Source organism: Haliotis asinina, chromosome 14 (assembly GCF_037392515.1).
Source record: "Haliotis asinina isolate JCU_RB_2024 chromosome 14, JCU_Hal_asi_v2, whole genome shotgun sequence".
NCBI lineage: Eukaryota > Metazoa > Mollusca > Gastropoda > Lepetellida > Haliotidae > Haliotis > Haliotis asinina.
The window spans coordinates 28,462,131-28,478,119 of record NC_090293.1 but is presented as its reverse complement, the minus strand read 5'-3'; the positions used below and the strand labels follow the sequence as shown (position 1 = coordinate 28,478,119).

Here is a 15,989-nt window from a genome sequence, read left to right as displayed (position 1 = left end):
GTCCCACGAACCAATTAAACACCAGCCTGTTCCATAAAAAAATCTAGGAATCCAGTAATGTTTGGATCAGTAGTTAGCCTCATCAACATAGCATTAAACAGAGCATGGAAGGACTATAAACTTGATCAGGCATCACCTCAGCTATAGAAACCTTTACACATCACAACAAAATTTTATAAAGCAGAAGATCTGATGGTCTGCTTAACAACATGACGTATGCTTTTAATCCCCTATAATGTCCTTTCTCTATCAAGTAACCACACTATCTGTGCTCTTTCATCACATTCCCCACTGTCAACATTGAGTCACTCTCCCAGCTCCTATCCCCTTCATGATTTGCTTTATTGTTCCCTTGTATCTGAGTTCAGTTCCCAACTGGACCCTACCATCATTCCTCTACTCTCTGTCCCTGGTCTTATACCCTGCCATCACTACATCACAAGCCCACCTTGCCATCACCTCCTTTCTATCACAATGCCCTGTATCCCAAGCTCACTCAATGCACAGTATCCCAAGTTCACTCAATCACCAGCCCTAATTTACACCTACCCCTCCACCATAACTATTCACATTTACCCCTGCTCTCTACATCACTATCTCCCACTCACCCCTTCCTATCGCAAAGCCCCTGTACCCCAGCCCACAAAATGTAACCCCTCTCCCAGCTATGATGTACCCCAAGTGTCCCCTTCTATCACTAAACCCTTTGCTTACTTCTGCCACTAACCCCTCTTTCCATTTCAATCACTAACCCCTCTCCCACTTCTATCACTAACTCCTGCTGTCCCTGAGTATCACTAACACCAGGCATTACAATCACTCACCCTCTATTCATCCCATCTCCTGCCTGTGACAAGCCCCTCACTACTATTCCCTACTGCCCTCCCCAAGCCAGCTGTTTCCCCACACAACACGTCCCTCCCTCCACCTACCTGCACAACTACCACATCCAAGTGCCGATGTCCGCAGCCATGAGGCCAAGGTCTGTCAAGATCTCGATCCCTTATTTCGCACAGATCAGAACCTCTATTTGTGTGGATTTCAATGTGTCGTAGTTTGCCGCTTGGACTAACTGAATCTTACGTAGCTCCGTGTAACTGCCTCTTCCTGTCTATCTCAAGCCTCTAATTCTCGCTTGCCGACAGGAACCATTTGGCTCTCTCTATGTTGATCATGCCCACCCATCCAAATGAACCTTTCTTCTTCTCTGCCTTTGTAATTACATGTACAAACCCCCTCCGCATTCTATAGATGAAATCAGTGCAATTTACTCGAGAATCGAGTTTGTGCTTTATGTGAAAACACAAGGCTTTACGCGGCGACATGTTTTAATTTATTTCATCGAGGTCCATTACCCGAGACATGGACATTTTGTTGACAGTCCATAATTTGATGGTCTCGTCTACAAGTGATTCCGCGGCAAGAATCCATAAGGCCGACGACTTTAATCTCCCTTCATTTTCAAAGTGATTCCACATTACTCCTTGTCAAACGAGGGAGTTTAATTATAATAATCAATCTAGCGAAAAGTAATGAAATTACATTAATCGTTGGCTCTCGCCATGGGCCTGAGTAATCAAGACATGAAATGCTGAAAAAAATTAGAGGAAATTAAATCTATGTGGCTATTTCCTCATTCTCCCAAATTGCACTGTGTCTGTCTTTTTATCAAGCGTGCACAGTCCTCTAAGCGTTCGCTGGGCTATTTCGGACTCTAATGAAAAATGGTGTTTCAATCTGCAAAGTGATATCGTGTAGTCCATTGCAATGGGAATCATAATACTTTACTTATTTTTGTAGGATTAGGTCACTGATGACTTCATTATAGAGGCTTATTAAAAGAAAATCTGTCTGGGAATTAATACGTTTGCCAGTCTTTACTTTATCTGTTTTCATTGATCTTCAATAAACGAAATTGAAATGACAGAACTCGCCTAACAAGAAACTCCGTTTATTGGATTTTTTAACCCTTGGCTGAAACAGAACGGGGCCACGACAGCCTCATCATTAAAAGGGCTGATGTGAATATGTTCCTTTTATTTCAACAGTCAATAAGAAAGATGTGATTCCCATCAGCAAATGGGATAAAGGCCCTTGTTTTCATTACGAAGGTTTCGACCGGGTCTAATCCTTGTACTGACCTGGGCGAATGGTGGAAAAGTATTGGGCGTTGGAAAATAATCATATTCCAACCAACCGTCATCCTATCAAAATTAACGACCAGTGAATAATTATTGAAACATTTTATCATCTGCAAGCCAAGAGAGTTTAAATCTAGTTCATGATATGAAACTTTTCCATAAACTTGTTGTCAAGATACTTGGAAATTAAAAAAATACAATTTTTAAAGGCAATAAAGATGTCCCTTAATTTTCAATGCTTTCATGTTTTGACACAATGCCTGAAGAAGGGGCCGAAAAACAAGATGGATTAGGCAAAGGAGGTACTCAAGCAATTTTGGAAAAGAAAATATTTTAAAAACACAACATTTTCTTACAATACCCTTTGGCTTTGCCCTGATGGGACCTGTGGATGTTTTAGCCAAACAAATCTTGTCATATACCTCAAGTTGTGCAAGGTTAATTAAATCATTCCAATATAGAAGTAGTTAAAAAAATTGTTTACATTTTATCTCAAAATCGTGATCTGCATTATGTTACATGGCTGGTACTAGCACAGATCTCATTAACATGTATGCCATGTTGAAACTGTTTTAGACTCCATCACCTCTTTTTGTTTATTCCACTCATAGCTTCTTGTACAAATGTTGACTTCAGTTCAAGGAAACCTATTTATTTAAAACTAAACATTTTCAGAAAAACCTCATTTGAATTTAACTGCCCATCAACAAAATATGGGTGTGTCTTTTATGTATTGACAGACTGGTTTGAGATAATACATAAATGCTTAAAATTGTATGTAATTTGATTTTTCTTTTAAGCTTTATATTTAATTTCAAGAAATTTAACACATCATTGTTGATATTAAAATGTATTATTACACAATATAATTTTTCATCTATTTTACTTTGCTTACATAATTTTTTAAAGATTAATAGAAAGGTATTCCTGTAGACTGTACTTTTAATTCATTTGTAGTTCTCTAAAAGCTTTTGCGTTTTGTTTTATATCACCAAATCATTCTACACGAAAAATAAAACATTACAAAAAGACACATATTATAACTGTTATCAATGTTTGCAATCATTTAGTCTAAAGCAAAAAATGTGTTACAGATATATTATGTATTATTTTTCATACCTCAGCAATAACTTGTTTAAGAAAGTGAAAATGTCCTTTTCAAAAGAAAACTAATTACTGTTTGTAAAAATAAACATGGCTCCCATTATTCAAATAATTAAACCTCCCAATATATATTGATCTTCATATACTGACTGTCACCCCTGTCATATAATGTCATGACAACCTGTTGTCACATGATTCACGCATCTGTCAAAAATCTGCCATTACCATGTTTGCATAATATAATCCCTCCTGAAATTCCTAATGGTCACATGGTTGAACTTTGTCACAGCTGGTCACATGACTGGCATGCACATCACAAGGCACCCATCCACGTCATAATCGCAGAATCATTCACAATATGCTAATGGATAAACCTTTGTAAAGCGATTGTTCATCAGATATATCCTAAATCTGAAAGAATCAGTATTAATTGCATTAATGTATTCTCGCTGCTCTGGAGATCAATCTGATAGTCACATCCGCGACGGAAAAAATATGGCCGTCAATTGTTTTGGATTGTCATGCGTTCGGGATGTGGTGACATCTGTCAAAGACACTTATTGTTATTCATTGGCTATTCATGAAATTATTGTCCTTTCTCCCATGGAAAGACTATTCAGATGTGAACAATAATCTTTTCATAGTAATTGTAGCACTGGATATGGAAATAAAAGAACCTCTTCTACCATGAAAATGATGGACTATCCAGAAGCATTGCCTTCAAACGTCAAGCACTTTCTTGTGGGGGGATTATACAAAAATGAGGAATTAATATCAAGGACTAGATGATCAGGAAATGATTTATTTGCTGGCCCAAACTGTGGACTTGAATGTTTCTACGATGACATTCATGTATATCTCCACTTTGACGGCTATTTCCGCAGCTAATGCTTAGTTTCTGAAAATACAAGTCTGATAGAGCAAATAACTTCATTTTTACTGAAAAAGAAATTTACAGAGCTCATCGATTCAGAACCTGTGTGAATAAAGACTTGCTTCATTTAGAGTTTTTGTATTACAGAAAGGGTCTGTCAAAATGGAAAATAATATGGTTCAGGGACTGTTTACAGTGGAAGCTGTCTACACCAGCACTCACTAGGACTGAAGATATATCCGCATTAGACAATGTGCTGGATTGTAGAGCTGATGATAAATGTACAAGCCATCGATGGGATGGGATTTTGTGCCAGTGTTGACAACTTGCCGGATTGGACAGATGCCGGTTTAGACCAGTTCCATTGCATATTAATGAAAAGGAGTTAAAGAACACTTGAAACTTGTACATTACCATAGTGAAGTAGAAGAATCAGGGAGTTCCTCTTTCTATAGAACTGAATGAGTCAAGTGCATGAATGCTTATGGAAAGTTGAGCTGTATATATCAAAGTTTGAAATCACCATCAACTCATACTAAACTAACAAAAACCTAAAATGTATCCAAGGACCAAGCTGGTAGAATCAATATACAATTTATGATAAAAACAACTAACACTCTTTTGAATTAATTTCCTGTAATATTCATTCAATATGAAATTTTCACTGTCATTTCCGTTTTTACTGAAAACATGTTACAAATTTGTAAGTGAATAAGGTGTTAAGAAATGTCTAGCAACAACTCTGTAGTATCGTGGTAAGGAGATCAAACACAAATGTCATGTGAAGAATCTAACCTGGGCCTTCAACTTAATGTGGGAACAGTTTAACCACTTGACCTTAACCAGGAACAGTTTAACCACTCCACCTTAACCAGGAACAGTTTAACCAGCCCACCCTAACCAGGGAACAGTTTAACCACTTGACTTTAACCAGGGAACAATTTAACCATTTGATCTTAACCAAGCAACAGTTTAACCACTCCAACTTAACCAGGGAACAGTTTAACCACTTCAACTTAACCAGGGAACAGTTTAACCACTTTATCATGATAAACAATCAGGTGGTGTCTCATACAAAAATAGGGTTATCTCATCAGGAGTTGGCTGTGTATGAGGCTGCCCATTCATGGAAGTATTAAGAAAGTTCAGTTTTACCCCACTTTCAGCAATATTCCAGCAATATCACAGTTGACACCAGAAATGGGCTTCACATGTTGTGCCCATGTGGGAAATCGAACCTGGGTCTTCGGCATGATGAACCACCTTTACCACTAATCTAAGCCAACAAGTCATTCATACATGTAATCTCACCCTCAACGGTAAAATAAATGAATTCATAAACTGCAAGCCATCTGCAGCCATTTTTATAACCATACAGTCTATCCACACAGTACATAATTCAGTAAGGAAATAACACCAATGAAATCTTTGTTCATGAACTATTCATGAATAATTCATCAATCTTGTTCACTTTCTAAAGATCTAGGTGGCAACACAATATAAAATATGAATTACCAGATTTAAGTTTAACCTGAAAATGTGAAAATTCATAAAGAAAGAACAAAATCAGATATGTTTGTAGTTGAGAATTCAAATTTAAGAAAATGATTAACAAATACTTCAAACAAGATTCAAAATACACAAGATTCCTGTGCACCATAGTAATAACAAACTAGGGAGATATTAAATATTGTTACAAGTCCATGGTATTACTGTGTAGTTCAGTGGACTTCTCCAGGAATAATAATCAGCACGCTGATAAGTTGCTATTGGATACGAGTGGATATCAGCCTCATATCCCTGAAACAATTCCCAGCTAACTGGATGCACTCTAGAGTTTCTGTGAATTATTAGAGCAAATTTCCTCCCAAATTGTGATGGTGGCATCATTGCTAGCTTATAGCAGATAGAAGCATGAACGGTATTTGCTTTAATTCTGCTCCTGTCAGCATTTATTTGCTGAGAAAAGAAACGAGACTAGGGCATTACTTTCTTGCGAAAATTCTTGTTAACTTGAAGGATATTTGCCAGATTAAGTTCATACATAACATTTGCTTTTGGAATAGGAACGTCAACGCAAAGAGATACTAAGTGCTGATTTATTGTTTTCGAATAAGGCTCGACCATTGAACTGATGACACCAATTATGTGGGAAATTGCCAGTTCTAATCCGGCCTGCTTATTCTTCCAATTAGGTGCAACTTGTTGGCATGCCCAGTAAACTAAATCCTCAATTATCCCCAGTCAAATTAATGACCTCCCATCGCCATTGTCTCTATGATTTTTGACGGATGTACATAAATTTCTCAGCAAACAAATGAAAGTTGGGATGATTAATTCAATGTTTTGTTTACGGCCAAAAATGGACCCTGAGTACACATGGACTGTGTGCTTTCTGAGATTGCAGCTAGCCCAGGGAACATGCAGTGGTAAATGAACATTTATGAATCGTCTCATTTAGCATTCGGATTTACATAAGAAGGGAGGAAAGCTAAAATCAATTAGAATGATGAAAATGATCAAAAAGCTCTTCTGATACAATTAGTCTCCCAATCAGTGGCCAGTCTTATTGGGCTGGTAAAGACCCGATCAGCTGATAATGATCATCACAAAATTACGTGCAAAAGCTCCCACAAAAATCTCAGCAAATCATCAAAGGGAGGCAATTACGAGGCATTATTTTTCAGCAATTTGGGGATCCTTAGAGAGCCAATCATGGGGTCTAATAACGGCTGTGACGCGATCAGACCTGTCCCTCGTTTGTCTTGCTAAACTAAAATGGAGGAAATATGGACCTGGCAATGCTACTGTGGACAGATCAAGATACTGCATGGCTATTAATGCATAGGTCACTCTGTAGTGTTTCTTTGAACTTTTCCGCTAAAGATGGTTCATTAAAGTTCTAATTTGAATGGACTCAACTGAGTGGGTGGATGGGTGTGTGGGTCGACAATCAAGTCAGCATGGAAGAGAGTGAGTGAGTGCATTGGTTTTAATGCCAGTCTGTTCTGCAGTTCAGGACTACCACAATGTCAGCTCATCCTCGATATCACCAGGGTATACGTATTGATAAATCTTCACTACATCCTAGATGCAGCTACTGCTCGATGATTTTATTACCTTCCTTTGCTGGCTCTGGATTCTCATAGTAGCCAATCAGCTAAGCCGCCATTGCAATCGAACTTGCCAGTGTCAACAGACAGCAGTCACCGTGTGACTGAGATTTTGCGAAATCATACAGACAAATTGACAGGCTTGAAACTTAAAAAAAGAATATATGCATGCACTCCTTCTATCTCTTTCAGAGTACCTCTGCATCATTTGTGTTGCCAAGTTTAATCATTTAGATAATATAAGAAGCAAAAGTGAGTTCTGATTGGCACACTCAACTTTCTAGCGTAGACCCCTGATTGGATAAAAAGCCAGCCAAGGGAGGTAATAAATTCATCGGTCACAGCTGTAGATGCATCCAGGGTATAGAGGAGATTGGAACGTATACCCTGGAGACATCGAATATGCATGTTAGCTTGGCTTGGGAGAAAAGCCTGAGGTGATGCTAGTATTTTACCACTTGATGAAACACATGAAGATGGGCATGGTGGTGACAAACTCTCAAAAATATTCATCAACCAATTTTCTAAACCACGGAGATTGGTTTGTGGCAAAGGGAGGCAACTCAATCTCACACAAGTGTCATTCAAGATATAATATGTCAAGACCAGTTGATAAAAGCAAAAATATCCATGGAAATCAACTCTTATCAACTTTCCTGAATATGTTTCACGTCATTTGATATCATTCGGCAAAGTCTTATCAGTTTGTAAACAATAATAACCAGTGTCCTGAGCGTTAACATACAGCTAACAAGGCTCAGTGGAAGTGTGAGTGAGTGAGGATGGTTTTATGACACTTTTAGCAAAAATCCAGAAATATCAAGGGCCATGTCGGGGAATCAAACCTGGGCCTTCAGTGTGATGAGCAAATGCTTAACCTCTAGGCTACCTCTCAGTGGAAGACAGAACAATGATGACAGTCAATGATGTATTTTTTGATTATCAGTATTTTCTAAATGAAATATCCCTTGATCTGATCTATATCTCCTGAGGGCCCATTTTGGATGACATTTTTTTCATCTTTAATGATCTTTTTTTAAGGCAAATATAATGAATGCCCTCTGTCCTTAGTTAATAAAGTAAATGAATATGCACAGAGCGAAAATTATAGTACAATATGAAATGAAACAAAAACAAACTATTTAAAAAAATAACATCAATACAATCGATGGCTTCGGCTTCCCTTTCTCAGCCACTGTTAAAACAAATTTTCACTTACAATCAGAATCAACCATAATATCCGATTTATTTCCTGTTCCTGTGGCTTATTATTTGTGTTTAGTAATTCCAAAATGACTGGCAAATTATGGGAAAGTGCCTTGTGTTCCCGTCACCTGTAGCTTATTATATTAATTCAGGGAAGTGCTTCAAATTGCCGACAAATCATGTCCATTTTCGACCCGAGGACGGGGAACGTAAGAACATGATGACAAAGTGCATTCCTGTCTTGCTGTTGGTGACTTCCATAGTATGGTAGTTGGACAGCTGATCGTGGAGAAGGTGTAATAAAACTCAATCATAACACACAAATATATATTATTTTTGGCACAATCACTCTTGGACACAGCTGCAACAAACAATCTTATAAAATAACCGCTTTCAGGAATCTAACTTTGAAATGTTATTTTGAAAAAAAATAAAATTTTAACAACGTGTGAGGTTTGTTATATGCCGCTGTTCCAGCAATATTATAGTGGGGCACACCAGGAATGGGCTTCACACAATGTTCCCATTCATGGAACCAAACCCAAGTCTTTTCCGCAAACACTTTAACCACTAGGCTACCTTACAGCCCCTTATTTTGAAAGTGATGCAACATATAATTGTTTAACATTTAAAAAGGAAGATAAACATATATATTTGCGTTCCATCAACGTGTTATTTAGACAAAGCAAAGAGTGCTAAAAAGGCCATGGCATGGCTGAAGTGATGAATGATCAGATTAATATAGGAGTGTTAGTGACAGGTGTGGCTAGATCTACAATGCCTATTTCTCATAGAAAGTAAATGGCAGGGTGGAGAGAGAGAGAAAGAAAAAGAGAGAGAGATAGCGAAGCAGAGAGAGAGCGACAGACAGACAGACAGACAGAGACAGTGAACATCAACACATGGTAGGAAAATCCACATTGAAGTTTTTGACATATCACCTGGCATTGGTTAAATTATCATCATCTGTGACTGTAAGAATACTTTGTCAATTACATCTTTTTCTACAGTATCTTTTGTAAGCTCTCACAAAAAGTCTTTTTAATTTTTTTAAGCAACATCCCTTTCACTGTCAGTTACCTAATGAGTAGGTGCAGGGGAAGCAGTATCAAAAATGATCTGCCATGAAAGTGCAAGGTGGAAATATGTCACTTCTCATACACAGCCGAGGTACTTCTTGTAAACATGGCACAGTCTCTTGTACAACTTTACACAGCTTTTCATCAATCTGAGTGAGTGAGTAAGTTCGGTTTTGCACCACTTTTAGCAACATTCCAACTGTATCATAGTGGGGAGACCTGAAATGGACTTCACACATTGCGCCCATCTGGGGAATCCAACCAAGGTCTGTGGTGAGACGATTGAATGCTTTAAGCACTAGGCTACCCCACCACCCCCTCATCAATCTGGATGACTGTAATGATGATATTCTTCCTAATACATAAGAAGAGTGATAGTCTGCACGAAATGACACAAACCCGCTAAACATTCTTTTACTGTATCTGATGGTTTTGTGTTAGAATAGCTTTCTTGCAACTGAAGCTGGCTGAGAGAAGAGACCATGCAGATACATACAGATAAGGACTGGTTTATATTGTGTCATTACATCTGATAGTATCAATCACTAATCCCTTTGTCAGTCACTGGATTGTGTGGTGCAGACTCAAATCCAATGGAGTGAGTGAGTGAGTCTTATGCTGCTTTTAGCAATATTCCACAATATCACAGCAGGGAAACACCAGAAATGGGCTTCATGCAATGTGCCTATGTGGGGAATCGAACCTGGTCCTTCAGGTGATGAGCAAACGCCTTAACCACTATGCTACCCCACTTCCCAAGAACCCAAAGAAGGTTGTTCAATAGCTGCAGTGCAATATTAAACCACAAACAAATAATAGCATTAGAACGGGTGCTTGAATATTTGAAAGTTCATATAAAGTATACTTCAGATATGAGCTTCTTCAGAAGATTAAAACATGTCTTTCAGACTTTCAACTTGAGACAACAATACTGACAACATAACTCTTGTATTACACTCAAATTAATCGGCCATGACATCAGTCTGTATATACCCGTTTCCATGACAACAAGAGAAATGGAAACAGAACACATCAGTGTCATGTCCAGGAATGAACACTCCTGAGAATTTGCAAAATTGTCAAAACCTTAAGAATACACGATAAATGTGAGAAGCGACATTTGAGACGGAACTGACAAAAATGTTATTGATCCTCATGCTATGATTTACATCTGGCTCCCCTTATTTAGACTTTAGAGGGATTGTCTCTCCATATCAGCGCGTGTAACTTGAACTATGGATTAAGAGAATAAGTTTCAAATCTTAGCTCATGGTATAAATACATAATTGCCCTAATACGATGCTGGAGCAATCTTTGGCAGTAAAACATCTTCAGCTGACAGAGAGCTTGTCAAATATGTATGTTAATGTCAAGTCTGCATGCTGTCACGTCCATTATAATGAAACTCAATGCCACTCCATGGCACATGCTACATTTTTACACACACTTTTATAATATTTACATAAATAATACAGAAATTCACAGATTCTCATTTTCCCATCTTGATGTACACGTTCTTTCTGACGGATTGGGGGATAGATTACATTTTAATCATGGCTGTCAAAGGCCATGCCTCTTCTTGCCTTAAAAACTTTGATGTGATGTGAAGATTCAAAGACTCACAGAATCAGTACAGTTTTAAATGTAATTACTGCAACGTTTGCATCGATATTATAATTGCTAATTATCTTATCTATGAATATTTCTGAGGTAAAAGGATGGTAATCTGCATATCATTGAAATCATCTGTCCCCGGGTCATTTTCACCACAAAAAGTCATTATAACAATCACGAACATAACTGCTAATTAATATTCTTAATAACTGTGTACCCTGACCACCACCACCACCATCATCATCATCATCATCATCATCATCATCATCATCATCATCATCATCAAAGCCTTGAAAGGCAGGTTTATTACATCATAATGAGCATTTGAAACTATATCATTAACACATTGTTGCAACTGACCAAATTATCATCATCATCATCATCATCATCATCATCATCATCATCATCATCATCACAGACATTTCTAAATCCCACCATTCCCTGTGATTCTCCATCTTGCTGGTATGCAGCCTGGAGAACTGTCCGCCAACAGCTCACTACATAGACCAGATTGCCTCCCACGGCAGATGCTGCTCTAATTGAACAGGGGTAAACTACAAACTTTTTAATGAGTTGAATCCTGGGAAGCTATGAGATGTTTCCTCTGTTATCTCTACAGTTGACACAGTCCAGGTGACCTAATCCACCCCCAAAACACTAACAACCTTTGTCCTCCAACTTGAAAAATTAACAGCTCAAGTATTTCAACCCCACCCCTCTGCTTAATTGGCGTAAGCAAGGTCCATTAATCCAAATGAACTGACCTACAAAGGAATCTGTTGGAAATTATAGGCTGGCTGGACAAACGGATGAGTGTGGCCCACAGATAATGGCCTCGCTGTCGTGTGTGAAAAAGCACAGCACAGGCAATTTGCTACAAATACAGCAAAAGAGAGCTCATTTTCAAATAATAGACCCCTTCTGTGACATGGAACTAGCAAGTGTGTTCAATTATTGTGAAAGTCAGCCGTTGAGATGAGACAATTCCAACCAATAATGGATATTATGCCAAGACCGCTGTCTGTTTTTGTTAGCTTAACAATGGGTTATAGTGCGCATATGGGATTTTTATGCAAGATATGGCAACACAAGGTCCAATGGCTTATGTGCCCATCAGAATGTATCGAGGAACATTTACGTCTGCTAAGGAATTATGCCGAAAAAATAAAAGACCCGCGTCAATTGTGAACAACGGGCTATTTGGGGCCGCGTGCAAAGCAGGAGATCTTTCCTGAAAAAGCGAAATCCCATCCTTCAAAATTGGTTTTCAATATTGAATAAACCAGCGGATCAGAGAAAATTGGGTTTTCATGATTGTGTCACGGTGCCGTAATGGGTTTTGACTTTACCAAATCCTTTCTGAACAAATGCTCCAAGTCAATTTGGGGGGAGTATGACTAGGCATTCTAATGGCAGATCAGGCCTCGCGTTTGAAGACTTTTCCCTGGGAACCAAGCATTTGGAGACCCAGCACAAGTAGCGCCCTCTCGATGGAGTAGTTGCTTTTCATCTTAAACCCCCTCCATGTCCACAAGATCGAGTTTTTTCCTTTTGCAATGACAGACCACTTCATAAGGCTATGGCATAGCAAACACGATGGAGAAAATTAAAAGACACTAGTAAAAACTCAAAAGGAGATTTTAGGTCTAATTGTGTTTGTCCATTATTTCAAATTTAACTTTACGAGACAATATTCCTGCGTAGAATGAGAAGTCTGCAATAGACAGACTAGTAACAAGGCAGCAAACGCCTTAAGAGTGAATGCTTAATCTGTACCATGGAATTCAAAGAATGGTAAAAGAAACATTCCTGCAACACTTCTGAAGATTGTGATTTATTTGGAAGTTGAGAAGAAACTGCTCTTTGAATAATGATTTACTTTTTTCCATCTAAGATTACAAGTAAATTCATGTACTAATTCAATTATTCAAGTACAAAAACTTTCTCTTATGATTTCTTATTGAGAAGTGATGACTTTTTTTTGGTCATCTTAGCTTGAGATATCAAGAATGACTTCTTAACTGTCTTCAGAATTAGTACTGGGCTCATATAACTGTTAACACACATAAAACTATCTGAAATATTATTTGAAATTGATATGAGATAATATTAGATCTAATGAAGCCACAGAAGGTCATAGAAAACTATGGGGCCAAATTCAATCACAAGACACCCCCCAACCACCACCCCATTAGACCATGAGGTGAAAGAAACACATGATATGACATTTGGCAATTTGGTCTAAGGAAACCAAGTGAGCACATTGGACCATTAAGTCAAAAAAAACCAAGAGACCATATTAGACCATAAAACCAACTCAGACCATAATACCACAGAATACCATATGATCAAAGTAGACCACATGAGACCAAAAGACATTAGAAGATCATATGAGACCATTTCGAGTGAGTTTGGTTTCATGCCACTGTTTGTAACACTCCAGTAATATCACGGTGGGGCACACAAGAAATGGGTTTCATAACATTGTAACCATTAGGGAATCGAACCCAGGCATTTGGCTTGACAAGCGAACACCATATGAGACCACAGACCACCATTCATCTATATAGGGAGGCAGCGAAATACTACCTATCCATTTCCTGTTTGAAGTTTATTACAAATGACTTTCTCACCCCTCTCTGTCCATTAATGATAGATACAGTTTCCGTTGATCCGATCCTATCATAAAAATAACAAGTGTTTGATGACCCTTGGCAGAGCCATTCATCAGCATGTCAGTCTTGTTCAGGAAATAGAGCATTGATGAGCAATCACAGCTAAACAACTCATAGGTTAGGCCATGATGGTTAATTGCTATCACCGGCAAAAACATCCACAACATCCATGAGTGGCCAGACTCACGCCTTCATGCTTTCAGTAGACTGCCATAGGTGAACTGAGAACAGGGGTAGCAGGGGTGAGCACTCCCTCTTTTGTGCTGAAATTTGCTTAAATGACAATTGAAAATGAAATGTGAACCACTCCCATTTTCTCAATAGTGTGCACCCTTCCTTTCTGAAAAAAATGTATCTGCCCCTGACTGCTGCTTCACTATCGAACTCTCTGCCTCTCAGATCAGGCGTCCTACAATTTAGTCATGTTTTAACAATAAAGGCATACCTTTTTAAAGTTTACAACTAACTATTCTTTCTGATGTTCCTATTGTTATCTGTGATATCTTTTTGAAGCATGTCATCATATCCTAATTGGTAGATTGATGTTCATGAGTGAGTATAGTTTTACGCCACTTTTTGCAATATTCCAGCAATATCAAAGTGGGAGACACCAACAATGGGCTTCACATGTTGTACCCACGTGGAGAATCGAACCCAGGTCTGACAAGTGGATGCTTTAACCATTAGGCTACCCTAATGCCCCTAATGATCACTGGATTGTCATTGATTTACAGACTGTTTTATTATTGCAGGGATGAAGAACCAAAACACTGGAAAACAAATATTTTTACAGTTAATGGCATGGTTCTTACATTCCCACCAATAGAATGAAATGTTATGAAGTGGTGACTGAGGTTACTTACAACATAAAGGTTTAAAAATATCACAAACTACACAAAACCATGCTTTTAATAATCTAAATTATGTCTGTCATGCACTGCACTCACTTTGGCAATATTAAGACAAAAACGGAATTCAAGAGACTAACCCTTAACCCAAACACAAATCCAAACTAAAATTTATCAGCTGAGCTAAAATTATTTTTCGAGTAGGTCTTCACCCCATAGCATCTCACTCTCTACAGAGTGGCAAACTGATTTAATTTGAAGCCAATATTAAATTAAAGGCCACAGTGTTCTAAATATGCAATATTGAATAAGATTAACAACCATTATGGAAAATGCTGGCAACTTCATGCACATTATTCGTTATTACAGACACGGAGACAGCTAGTTATTCATTACATGAAGAAAGGAGACAGGTAATTTATCATTGAGAAATCTACTCGGTCGTAAACTGACTCTGTAAAGTTATCTCAATCTGCAATATAAATCCAACGATTTCAAACAGTTTCACCACTTTTGTATTCAATATTTACATAATTCTGCAGAAAATTGTGCACTGGTACTATAAACAAAGACAAAACATGAATATCAAAAATGCTTTTTTTATGATTTAACCATTATGTAATTCTGAGATGAGAACTGTCTGTAACTTCTGTGTTTAAGTGAGTGAGGGTTTATGCTGCTATTAGCAATATTCCAGCAATATGATAGTGGGGAACAGCAGTGATGGACTTCACACATTCTACCAATGTGGGGAATTGAACCTTGGCATTCGGGATGATGTACAAACACTTGAATCACTTGGCTACCCTACCAGCCCTTTCTCTTTGAACTCAATATCTGCAAGAATGTGCTTCACCATATGGCTACAATTCAAAATATATACTCTTCAAAATAAGTAGGGGAACCTGAACTTTGAAGTCTGGTAGAAAGAAAACCCAATGAGGAATGTTACAATGACATTCGTCTTGTGTAAGCAGCATCATTTCACGTTATCACCACATGCAAACACATTGCATGGGAAGCACGTGCACAAAGTGGGAGCCTTCGACACGTGCAACAAGTTATAATTATCCAGCAAAGTTATAATTATCGGTTACTGCTAGTTGTCTGTGGCCTGAGTTGGTAGTGATTAGGACTCCATTGCAGGGTGGGGCAGCTTATGTATGAAACATTCCATTTTGTTACTGATTTTAAGGGTCAAGTTAAGGGGTCGAATTACGTATGAGATCACTGTATGTATGGTAACACACAGTAGTTCTCATGTCAAACCAAACATGAAGTTATGATTAACGTAACAAAGTGTCATTTGGTAGCTGTAGTGTCAACAAGGCTGCG

General features: G+C 38.1%; 1 protein-coding gene across 4 annotated transcripts in view; it reads right to left on the bottom strand.

Annotated features, from left to right (window-relative positions):
* The window catches only part of LOC137261144 (LIM domain only protein 3-like), a 124,608-nt gene that overhangs the window by 48,184 nt on the left and 60,435 nt on the right, over positions 1–15,989 (bottom strand). Inside the window, exon 1 of one of the 4 annotated variants that reach the window (XM_067798845.1) lies at positions 933–1,486. The exons of the other annotated variants lie outside the window; for them this stretch is intronic. The gene's annotated coding sequence lies outside the window, so the exon portion shown is untranslated. Of the gene's footprint in view, positions 1–932; positions 1,487–15,989 lie in introns of those variants that run through there. 4 annotated transcript variants of the gene reach the window in all.